General features: G+C 30.9%; 1 protein-coding gene across 5 annotated transcripts in view; it reads right to left on the reverse strand.

Annotated features, from left to right (window-relative positions):
- Positions 1–10253: 10253 nt before the first annotated feature.
- NOVA1 (NOVA alternative splicing regulator 1) overlaps positions 10254–12253 on the reverse strand; it is a 167231-nt gene continuing 165231 nt past the window's right edge. For 2 of the 5 annotated variants that reach the window (XM_066277627.1, XM_066277631.1), the window contains one exon: positions 10255–12253. This exon is cut by the window's right edge and continues 3222 nt beyond it. The gene's annotated coding sequence lies outside the window, so the exon portion shown is untranslated. The other 3 variants (XM_066277630.1, XM_066277629.1, XM_066277626.1) reach the window with 3 other exon arrangements.

A 12253-nucleotide genomic window follows, 5' to 3' on the forward strand; every position in this document is an offset into this window, starting at 1 on the left:
TTAATTTGAGAATGATTCATTTCCTCTTTTCCTTATTAACTGGATCTTCATAGACTTTTTTATTTTAAAGAATCTTTCTTATATTTGAAAAATAGTGTATTTTGAACATTATATTATTCAATTTAATGCTTTCAAGACCATAGCAAGCAAAATTCCTGAGATTACTATTGCCGATATTTCAATTTAATGAGATTAAAAACCTTTTTAATTATTAAAATCCTGCTGTTTTCAAATATCAAGAGTTATTAACAATGCCTTAGTTTATGTTTGGATATATATCTTGACCTTTCCTCATGTTTCTAATATTTGCTTCTTTTCCATTATAGTTGGTCTTAGAAAATATTTTAATGTCAGCAAAATTACTTTTATCCCAGGGAGCTAGGCTCTTATTTACTATATTACACTGAATTTCATTTTGATTAACACATCCTTTATAATGCACAACTCTTGACCGGAGTGAAAAAGCAATTCTGTGTTGTTGAGTTTCTATTTAGTATGCCTTGCAAAAATATCTTCAGGTAAAAATAGTAATATATTATTAGGTCCTTATAAAATTAAGCACATTTTATCAGAAAAAGTTCCAAGATGTTTTAAATCTTTGCCTTTATACCAAATCACGTATATGATGATGATCACTGCTTAGCTAAATATGCGAGCTAAACTTGAGAGACAATTTTAGCAAAAGTATTGATTGTTCATATTAGGCAGGAAAATGATTGCTTTAAAAATATCTTCTCAATGGAATTTTAAACCTCACAGCCAGTAGCTATCATTAAAATAACAGATATTTTGAGGATTCATAAACCCACTTAATATTAACTGAAATGCCAATTTTTCCTATGGGATTGCCCTTTCATTTTCTGTTTTTATCCTGGTAAAGAAGTCTTGACCCTTACATTTAAATTCTAATATGTGATCTTTAACTGCCCAAGAATTACCTTATGAATGTCCCAGCAGTATAATGTGGTGTGTGTTAAAATTTCCAGAATGTGTAAATAGTTAGGTCTGCCTTACCCCTCTCCCCAATACTGAAATTGGGTAAATCATTATCAGGGCTTAGGAAAAAACATTAAATTTGATACTGGTTCCACTATTTACAATGGGTTTTGTGAAGAAAAAAAATAAAACTGATGTATTGTTTATGCACTTTGAGTACAATTATGATCTTATTTAAAAAGTGTGGGGTCCGGCTAACAAATTTAAATCTCAAATTGTGGTATAAACAATAAATACACTGTGAAATGTGGTATGGGTAAAATTGTTCCACAAAATATACCCCTACAAAGACCAAAATTTCCTCTCAAGCTCCTTATAGTTGAAACTTACCTTTGATCATTCCAATCTTTTAACCTGAATATATTTATACGCTACCCTTCAATTCTTCCATAAATAGACATACTTCTGAATCTTTCCATTAGCTTTCAAGAGTTCTTTCTTGGAAGTAAATATTTGTTATCTTTAAATTTTTCAAATAAAATTTTCTTTTACTTTTAATAAAGCATGCACATTAGACCTTTTAAATATAAAGGCTTATGGTATTTTTGATTTTATGATATACTAACTTTACTAAAGATAAAATAAGCAATAAATTAATTACAGAAAATTATCTATTTAAAATGTAAAACACTCAGCACTAAACATAAAAAATTTTGCTGAGATAATATTAGTCAGAGTTAATACTTAACATAGTACAATTGATGGATTTCCAGTTTTTCAGTTTATTCTTTTTCTTTCAATTTATTCTTTTACTTACATGATAAAGCCATAGCAAGTTTTTTTTGGGGGGGGGGAGGGGCTTATGGAAGATTTAAATTGATATAAGACTAGTTAACGGAAAATCTGATAAACTTGTTAGTTCAATGAATTTTATTGTCTCAAATAAATCATAATTGCCAATATTATTTAATTTCGGCAGGTTTCATTAATTGCATGTTTTTTATTATAATCTTTTAGAGTATTAACAGTTTCTTTTTCTACTAATTTATTGAAGTTTATGGGCACAAATTGCTTTCCTTCAGTGTTCATAAACATTCTCCTGTACCTATAATTAGAATATTAATATTATTGAATTAATAAACCAGGATTAAAATCCCACATCTTTATATAATTTTTTCTAGTCTTTGAATAATATTGGGAGTTGCTGCTGTTTGCTTTTAGTCATTATGAGGAATTCTATTGATTATTTATAAAAATCTATTATGATATATTTATGGTGTCACCCACATGGCATTGTTTATAGGCATTTTTCTATGAGGTCTAAGTTTTTCAAATATAGAGTTCTTTATGCTCATGTATTTTGTAAAGAGTATTCACAAACTATACTTGGCTCTGGTTCAAAATAGTTTATAAATTTGTTCCCTTAATTTTTAGAGGCAATGGATTCTTGTTGAAAATCTCTTGTCTCTTGGTGGCTGAATTGAGGTACTGGAAATTAAGTATTTAAAACAAACATTATCTCTTTTAATCAATATATGCTGTGATCAACATCCTATACAAGAGGTAACTGTGAGCCCAATCCTAAACAAGATACTGGAGTCAGCCCCGGCCAGTTTGCTCAGTCAGTTAAGAGTGTCTTCCCAAAACAACAAGGTTGAGGGTTTGATTCCTGGTCAGGGCACACACGAAGCAACCAAAAAATGCACAACTGAGTGGAACAACAAATGCCTCCTTTTCCCCTCCCTCTTCTCTCTCTTCCTCTGCCTCTTTAAATATCAATAAAAATTAAGCCCTTCCCGAGGGCACCCGAAGAGTGTAGAGGTTTACATTGAATTCCTGGTTTAGGGCACATACTGAAGCAGCTTGATGTTCCTGTCTCTCTCTCCCTGCTTCTCTAAACAAACAAACAAACAAACAAATAAATAAAGATAAAAACAAACAAAAATGATATTGGAGTCTACAAAATGTTTAGTAACAGCAAGAGTGACATTCAGAATCAAATCCATGGTTGTCTACTTCAATGCCCACTTTTCCCACTATGTCATACTTTCCTGTGGGGTACATTCTCTAGCGATGTTTTTTATTTAGAATTTATGATGATAAACATAACTGCTAAAGAGGAGTCACAAAACTTTTTTTCTAATTATTAAAGTAAGGATCCTGACATTAACTGCTTTTGAGACTCTAGAAATCATAGCTATACTTTTAAATTCTTACCATGTTTCATTTTGGATATCATTTATTCTAGTAAATTAACTTCACTCCTCTTTATGCTATACTTTAGACATACTCTATCTCTTGCCTAGGACAACTTAATTCTCTGCTTTAGAGTAAAAATGAGAAAATCTAGTAAAACTCAAATTATTTATATGATTTTTCATGTGGAGAGAAGGTACAGGCAATAATTTTTAAACATTTGAGACTAAAATAGTTGTATAATTTTTCCATTGGTACACACATTGTTTTATAATTATTATTTTAAAGAATAATTCTCCTACTATGGAATGGCCACACTAATCCTAATTTCTTGCTGTCACTCTAAAGTGTAAGGCAAAAGGGATATTTTATAAAGATTACTTTCAGTAATTATGTACTTTTGCTTTTCCTAAAAAAAATAGAAATAAGGTAAATATATTATTAATAGTGACTATGCAAATGCTGCTTATCCATTGCCTCTCTCCATATAAAAAATTTGATGAGTTAGGAAATAGATTGTAATGCCTTTAATACATTTTTTTGGAAATAAAAAAGAAACAATATAGGGAATTTATGAAGAAAATAATCCCATTAAAATAATTGAACCACTTCTAGGGCTTGAAATTTTAAGTGTTATCATTATTCTACAAAAAGACCTTTGAAGATGTTCAATGTGATGATTGAATTGGATATGACAGAGTCAATTTGGTTCTTGCAACTTTTTTACTAATCAAATCAATAAGGAAAGATGAGGCATATAAAGAGTGCATTTGACCATTAAGGGAACTGAAAAAAAAACAACTATGCACTATATAATGATCAGTTAATACCAGATATGGAAATTGTCTACATAATTTTAATTTTCCTGTCCATCAGAAAGAAGAAAGATAAGAATAATAGATGAAGAATTACTACTGCAGAATTTTTAAGAGTTTTCTTTTAGATATCACTCATATTTTAAAACTACTCTGTCATATAGCTTTGGGCAATGGGCAAGGCTAAAACTGATGGGCAATATTGTTCTTCTATCAGTCACGGGATAAAGCAGCTGTACAGTCCTTAGGCCATCCTAGCTTGATGCCTGTATTGGTGGTGGCCAAAGCTCTGCCTGGGCACATTAAAAAATAAAAGCTAAATAAAGTAAAAAATTAAAATAAAAAATTAAAAAAATAAAAGCTAGTCTCATAAAATGCCATTTCTGAACTTAAAACACATAGCCTTTTTATTATAAATATACAGCATTCAAGAATTATTTTATACAATAATCTTTATAATGTAGTACACTTAAGGGTTTAATCAATTTTAAAAATACAATGAAATACTTGTTATGAATGAATACTTGAAAATTTAGACCCCTAACAGATTTGTCAAGAAAAAATGTATGTATATATTAGTACCCTCATGTGTCTTAAAAGAAACTGACATATGACTTCCATATAAGATCATTTATTTTTCCAAATATAGGCTATCTATCCTATTTAAAACTAATGTGGGTTTATTTGCTTTTGTTTTTAAAATGCACACTTCCTGGCCCTGGCTGGAGACCTACACTGGTTAGAGCATTGGCCCGATGTGCAGAGGTTGCATTTAACCTTGTCATGGCATATACAGATAGATGTTCCTCATTTCTTTCTCCCTCCCTCACTGGCTAAAATCAATCAATAAAAAATAAAAACATAAAAAATGAAATAAAATGCACACTTTCTGAAAAACTTTAAACACTCTGAATATGTGTTATTTGCCATCCCGCATGATTTTAGAAGCTGTCTATATAAATGTTATCAAACATTTTATCTTTTTATATCATGTATGTTCTTTGATAATTGAGAAAAATGTATGTTTTATCAAGTGGCAAACATCTTCTTTTCTTTTTCTTTTCTTAAGTGAGAGGAAGGGAAATAATGAGACAGACTCCCATAAGTGCTAGGATCGGGATTCACCTGGAAACACCTGTCTGCGACCTAAGCTCAAATTCCAACCAAGCTATTTTTAGCAACTGAGGTCAACAGTCAGACCAACCATGCTATATCCTCAGCGCCAGGGGAAACACTCAAACCAATCGAGTCACTGCTGGTTGTGAAAAAGGAAGGGGGAGAGAAGCAGATGGCCACTCCTCTTGTGTGCCCTGACTGGGAATTGAACCTGGGATGTCCTTACACTGGGCCAATGCTCTATCCACTGAGCAAACCTACCAGGGCCGCAAATCTTTTCTTACTAACTTCTAAGAACAGAATTGCCTAACAATATCACTTAGACACTGCTTTGAAACTCCATAGTACATTTTACTTTATAATCACTCAAAATTAAATAGGATGAGGTTTCTCTAGGGCCGCATAACTAATCACACATTGGACAGATGAGGCAATACGCAATTATTCCAAGTATTTCCATATATCCCTATTCATACTATTCTGATTGCTTGAACATGTTATTCCCATAAAATACTCAGTTCTCATAAAGGTTATGAATTTATTTCTCTACTTTTCAAGGTATCCCTAAGGAGGCAACATGTACTGTGACAGGCCTAAAAGGTACATTTAAATGAAAATATGCTTATTAGTGTATTATACTTTATACGGTAGCTATAATTCTGAAAATTTCAGACTGTTTAAACTTCTTGGAAACAAAAACTAACTTGCATTAAAGTTGCTTACTATTTAAAAACATTCTAATATATTTTCCTTCTAATTTTAATTTATACATTTGAAATCTTTATGTTTTCAGTCAAGTGAGATAATCCTCAACTCATTAACCTTAACTTAGTGGTTTGAGACTGAACAGTGGTTTGAGACTCCATGTTCTGAGAAATAGGAATAAAATTAACACCTGCACCTTACAATATTGTGAGAATGAAAGAAAGAGTAAAAGTATACTCTATATCTATATGGTAGAATATAAATGCCAATTTTATAACCTCATCACATGTTGGGAAATCATTTGTAAAACTACTTTTTCTAATAATACTTGAAAAAAATTTTTTTTACCTACTTTTGTATTAAAAAACCCACAAAAATTTAATTATAGTTCAACTTTTTAAATATACTTAAGTCTTAATGGAAATAAAATTTACAGAGATTGGAAATATAATAACATTATAGCTGTAACTTTGCTTTTCACAAACATTTGATGTTATATAAAGAGGTGTGATAAGTTTAATTATTAGTCTACTGTTTCACCCATAGAAAAGTGATGGAATTCTTATACAGTTAGCACAAATAATTTACTCTCAGTTCAAAACTAGAATCAGTATGTACATAGAATAGTCTTAATGTTATAATTCAAAAAATAAGGATTGTGTATCTGCACTTTTGTTATCAATTTTGTGCTTTTGGATATAATACTGTGCTTAAAATATAAAAATTGGTGGAAGTCTCTTCCTTATATGATTTCTTCATGTTGGAATAAAATGTGATGCAGGTAGAAGTGAAAAAGAAAAAATTATATCCAAAAATTTTGTATCTGTAATATTTGGTGTAATAAAGATATGGGGTAATAGTTTCAGCATAATATACTAACACAATTTTTATAGTATCATTACATTCTACATAGTATTTCATTGGTAATTTAATTAGTATATATCTTTGGCTATCACCATCAATGATAGTATTAATTGCAAATCATACTTAAGACCTGAGAAACCTACAATATGAAAATACACAACAGAGGTTATATTACATTGTCGTCAACCTCTGTATGCCTAAATAAAGCCAAGGTCTCAAAATGAGGTGTCCTTGGTGGCTCAGTTCTCTGACTTGATTATCTGGTCACTCTTTGAAAGACTGGTTCTCCAGTGCTTTGCCCTATAACACCATCTTTTTTCTTTTGTCTAAGCTACAAAGTTAGAATATCTGACTTTGTTCACAATAAAGAAATCCAGTTGAAAACTAATGCCTAACAGATTGTTTTGTACAGAAAATATTTTTTTAACATATTGATGATGACTGGATCTATTAATATCAAGAATTCTTTCCAGAAAGTTAAACAAATCTATTGTTATAGTCATCTAAAAAACCTTCAAATATCATTAATAGGTAAATGAAAAAAAAAACAAAAATAAAGAAATAATAAAATAAAAACAAATTGAGATGCCAACTAAAAGAAATGATGGGTATAATTTTTTAAAGCTACTCAATTACCCTAAAAGGAGTAGTTCTTAAAAGGGACAGATTACAAGGAAACTTTTTAATTTAAAAAGTCCTAAGAAGAGTTTTAAAAGTTCACAGTAAGTCCCTTTATGTTAAAAATTACATTAAAATTATAGGTATGTTAAGATAATGAACAATGGTTATACTTAGCTATCTGCTAAAACATATAAAAGTTCTATAAATAGAAAAAAATGAATTTTGTAGTTATCTAATTTAGATTAAGTCTTTACAGTGCATACAGCAATAATTTTTTCTAGAATTCATGAAGTCAAACTTTACAGTTGCCTTAAAAGTTTTCCCTCTACTGGCAAAGTAATGAGAATCCAATTTAAATGTTCTAATTGGGTATTTGACCTTCCGAATCATTTTATAATACAAGTAGTTTGAATGCAAACAGTCCTGATAACAGCCTCTACCCTCTATCTGCTGTGTATAACTACTTTTCTTTCCCTCAAACCATAATCTTAATGTAGGACAGAATTATTAAAGACTTTAAAGAGTTGTGTCTGCTGAGTGATAAATTTATTAGCACTTTTTACTAGCAACTTGAACCTCAAAGAATATATCCCATATATAACTGACTGGAGAAAGTTTTTCATTTTTATCCTAAGGTATTTTGAAAAATGATGGTTAGGCTTTTACTAGTTTCAAAAAAGTTCTTTAGTTGTCTTTATTTTTTCAAATGCATATGTTAATTTGTATCCTGCTGCTAAATTTAAAAATTATAATTCAATTTCTGTCTACATTTTAAACCCTAAAAATAATAGTTTATAATACGATTTCAGCATGGAATGATCTCACAAGTCTATGGGCTTCTTCTCATAAGAGCTTTTTTCAACATTTATCTCAAAATAGACAAAATATGGGAAGTACCAAAAAATAATCAAAGCCATCCAAGATATTTAGGGGTGTGTGTGTGTGTGTGTGTGTGTGTGTGTGTAAAATTTATTAAGTGAGAGGTGGGGAGGCAGAAAGACTCCCACATGCACCCCAACCAGGATCCACCCAGCAAGCCTTGTAAAGATGTACTCTATCCATCTGGGGCCATTGCTCCATTGCTTGGCAAACAAACTTTTTTAGTGCCTGAGGCAAGGCCATGGAGCCATCCTCAGCAGCCGGAGCCAACTTGTTTGAACCATTCGAGCCATGGCTGCAGGAAAGGGAGAGAGAGAGAGAGAGAGAGAGAGAGAGAGAACAAAGTGGGAGGGGTGGAGAGATAGATGGTAGCTTCTCCTATGTGCCCTGACCAGGAATCAAATTCAGGGCTTCTACATGCCTGACTGACACTCTACCACTGAGCCAACCAGCCAGGGCCATATTGAAGTATCTTTAACACAGTACTTTATATACTGACTTGATCTATATTAGTATTTTTAAAAAATTATATAGCATTAAATTTGTGGAAACTTTGAGATCAGGTTTGGGTCAGACTAATTACTTTAAAGAAAAAACTGATATAACTACCTTCATTTCAAATACTAACAAGAAATAATATTTTTATTGTTGACCAAAAGCTGTAAAATTGGATTAGCCAATAGTGACACTTTTAGAAAATCCTTCAAGTTTTTCTATGTCGTATCTCCCAAACCATTTTACTAATAAAAACAAATTTGTAAATCCAAAGACTTCATTACAATTTGAATGTTCTTTGTATTTCAGGAAGATTGGAATACTCATCTAATTCCTAAATCAAAAGCTTAGCATCTCTGTTCAAGTAGACTGACAACTTAAATTTAGTATATCTATCCTTTAACAAAACAGGTCTTTTTAATAAAATGGGGACTCTACATTATTAAATAGCAGAAATAAATGTCTGTACTTTACCCTAAAACATTAGTATTCAACATGCCTTATTATAGTCAGAATTCAAGAGAAATGTATTTTATATAACAATTTTAATCATAATGTATAAATCACATTTATAAAGATTGAGTCACTGTGGTTCAGAAGAGTCCATATTTCTTGTTTCTTTACATAAAGCAGTAAAATATGTGAATCAAATGATCTTTTGATTATCAACCATTTGAACATGATTTAACTAATTTGTTCTTTTATCTTATACTGAGTTAAAGCTGATGCAAGTTAGTCTTCAGAGTAGTGGATAAATGATATGATTTTGGGGGAAGAAAAGTGTTGTATTTCATAAAATTTCTTTAGTCGTTTCATAGAGGTAAATGCACTTGGATGCTAAATACCTGGTATTTTTTTTGCATAAATGCAGACCTACCTTGACTTCCACAATAAGCCTCTATTAATTTCCATGAGACAATGTTTTCACAAATGTAAGGCAAAACAGATGTTAGATTACTTAACAGAACTCATAATTTAAATAATTAAAACTAATTTGTGTTTAAAGCTATTTGCAGATTTATTAGAGAAACAAATACAAATATGCATTTCTACAGAACTGTTTTTTTTTTCCAAAATGAGCTTAAAACTTGTTCCACAGTTTATACTTGTTTATATATCTATAGTAACCCAAGTATTGGCTTCTGTACCACTTGTAATGAGACAATTGCCCTTCCATTGCAATTATAAAAACTATTAAAAAAAAATTCGGCACATACACGTTGAATAGTTTTCCTTAAAAAAATAATCTAATCAAAATATTGAATACTTTAGATTTAAACAATATTTTATTTACAAATCTGATTTGATGTACTTTATTAATTACACAAGGTAATGCTTCAATTTTCAAAAACAGGTTTGTTTGTTTTTTAATATAGACCAGTGGAATGACATCCTGTCTAGTAATATGTACTACACTTCATTTTTTTTCAAAATTAACATGACAAGTTTTCTAATACTTTCAATTATTCTTAAAAAAAGTTATTTAATTGGGGCACATATCTGATGAAACAAAAAATAACATGCAGAATTCCAAAAATAATATTAAGGTAATATGATACTTACCCTTTATGTAATAAGACATCTATGAACAACAGTGTATAACAATATTATGTATTTATGTTTATGAAAAACCAAGCAGGAAGGAAGCAAAATGAGTTCATCCTGTTTTCTAATCATGTGCAATTTCATATGGCTGTTTGCATCATTTCAATAAAGTGTATACATTAAATTTATAAGACTGCATTGCACTCAAAATTATTATGAATCACCATGCTTGCCCTGTATTTAATGAGTGATGAATTTCTCCTACTAACAGAGTAACTGGTCTCAAATCGTGTCTGTGGATGTAAAGAGTATTAAATTATATTTTCATCTCCTTTCAATTGCTAGCTTGGAAAGTAAGAATTCCCTTCTTAAAGACAGAGTAAATAAAATTTACTTAAGAACTCAATGAGGAATTAGCATGTGAATCAAGAATGCAATATAAGAATGAATTAAAAGAAATGTGATTATTGGTACCTTTGTTGAAATCTATTACCATCATTAAAATTTCCAAGGAAAGATAGGGCCTGTAACATAGGGATTCCATTCATTGTTAAATTACTAAAATCTACCAATTTAATGCTTTCATACTGTTTATTTTTTTCCAATAGAAAAATAAATCTCATACATTAGAAGTGGTACACAAAAAACTGGGATAAAATTTATCAGATTCTTGATAGCACCATTTACACATTCTTAAAGTAAACATTAATATGCACTTTCTTAGAAAGCGAATATAAATATATAATACAGGACTTGCTAACCTCTGTTAACCATCTGAATACGATGGAATAATCTATCTCTACTGTGCAGGTAGGCTTGTGCATGGTGGTGTGGCAAAAAATTTTAAAAGTTTGTTACAGATGTGATGGAGAGCTGGAAGGAGTCGAATAAGCAGAAAAAAAGAGCTTAGGTCTATTGTAAGCAATGAGTAGAAATGATCCGTTACAGGTTAGAATTTATCTTTGTTTCTGATCATTCAATGAGAAAATGACTTCTACAGAAATAGATACATTTAACTGTTCCAGGAGTGGAGTAGGTGAGGTGAAGTAGGATTGAAAGTTCTACAGGTAATAGCAACAACTGGAAGTGCAGACGAAATTGGTCTTCAGTGCAAAGAGGAAGGCAGCCGTTTAAAAGTCTAGGTGCAATGTTGTGGTGCTGAAAGAAAAGCTCCCAGTGATAAAAAAAAACAAAACAAAACAACAACAACAACAAAAAACTGCAATGCAACTTCAAGCAGTAATTTTGTGGTGCTGAAAGGACAGCTCCCAGTGTTGAGGAAAAGATCTTGGATCTAGAATGAGGTGTCCAATCTGTATGATAAACAGCACACTGTGTCTCAGAGCGCCCATTCAATCTCAGTAAGTAAATGAAATATTGATTGAAAGTGACCCTGAAACAGAATGCATTAAAAAGACATAGAAAGCTGCAGAACTGAGGTAATTCGTATTCAGCATGTTCACCAGCCTCCCTATAGCAAAACAAGTCTATAAATAGTTGCATTTCATAAGATGTTTGGCCCTTGTATCATCAGTTTTCTCCATTTTGGATCAGTATAGCTGAACAGCCATTGTTTCATGCCTACCTGTGGCAGTTTGAAGCCATACTAATTTTCTCGCAGTAAATTAAAGCATCACATCACAAATCAATTCTACATGGTCTATAAATTTCAGAGACTAAGGTTTTAGACAGCATGAAGCTGATTTACACATAATGCATACGAACCTTTATCTGTTACCATAAATTAAAATGTAAATATCTTCAATTTAGCTTTCAGTTTTAACTAACATAAAACCATGCCAACTAGCAAAAGTTTAAAATTCCCATTTACAATTAAAATTGAACTGAGCGCATTTTCAGCAATACTAGCTAATAAAATACACATAATTGGTTAAATGGTTTGGCTTCAAAGTAACATTAAATTCCAGATGAAATGCATGGTCTCCACAGTGGACTACTGGAATTTTGAAATAAAAGGTTGAAAATTTGCTAAGACTGAACAAAACATTTTAAAGACCCAACATTTGAAATGCTTCTAATACACATCCTAGGTTACTTCCTTTCTCTTTTCCAAACTAAGT

The sequence above is a fragment of the Saccopteryx bilineata genome, chromosome 4 (genome assembly GCF_036850765.1).
Source record: "Saccopteryx bilineata isolate mSacBil1 chromosome 4, mSacBil1_pri_phased_curated, whole genome shotgun sequence".
In the NCBI taxonomy this organism is placed as follows: domain Eukaryota; kingdom Metazoa; phylum Chordata; class Mammalia; order Chiroptera; family Emballonuridae; genus Saccopteryx; species Saccopteryx bilineata.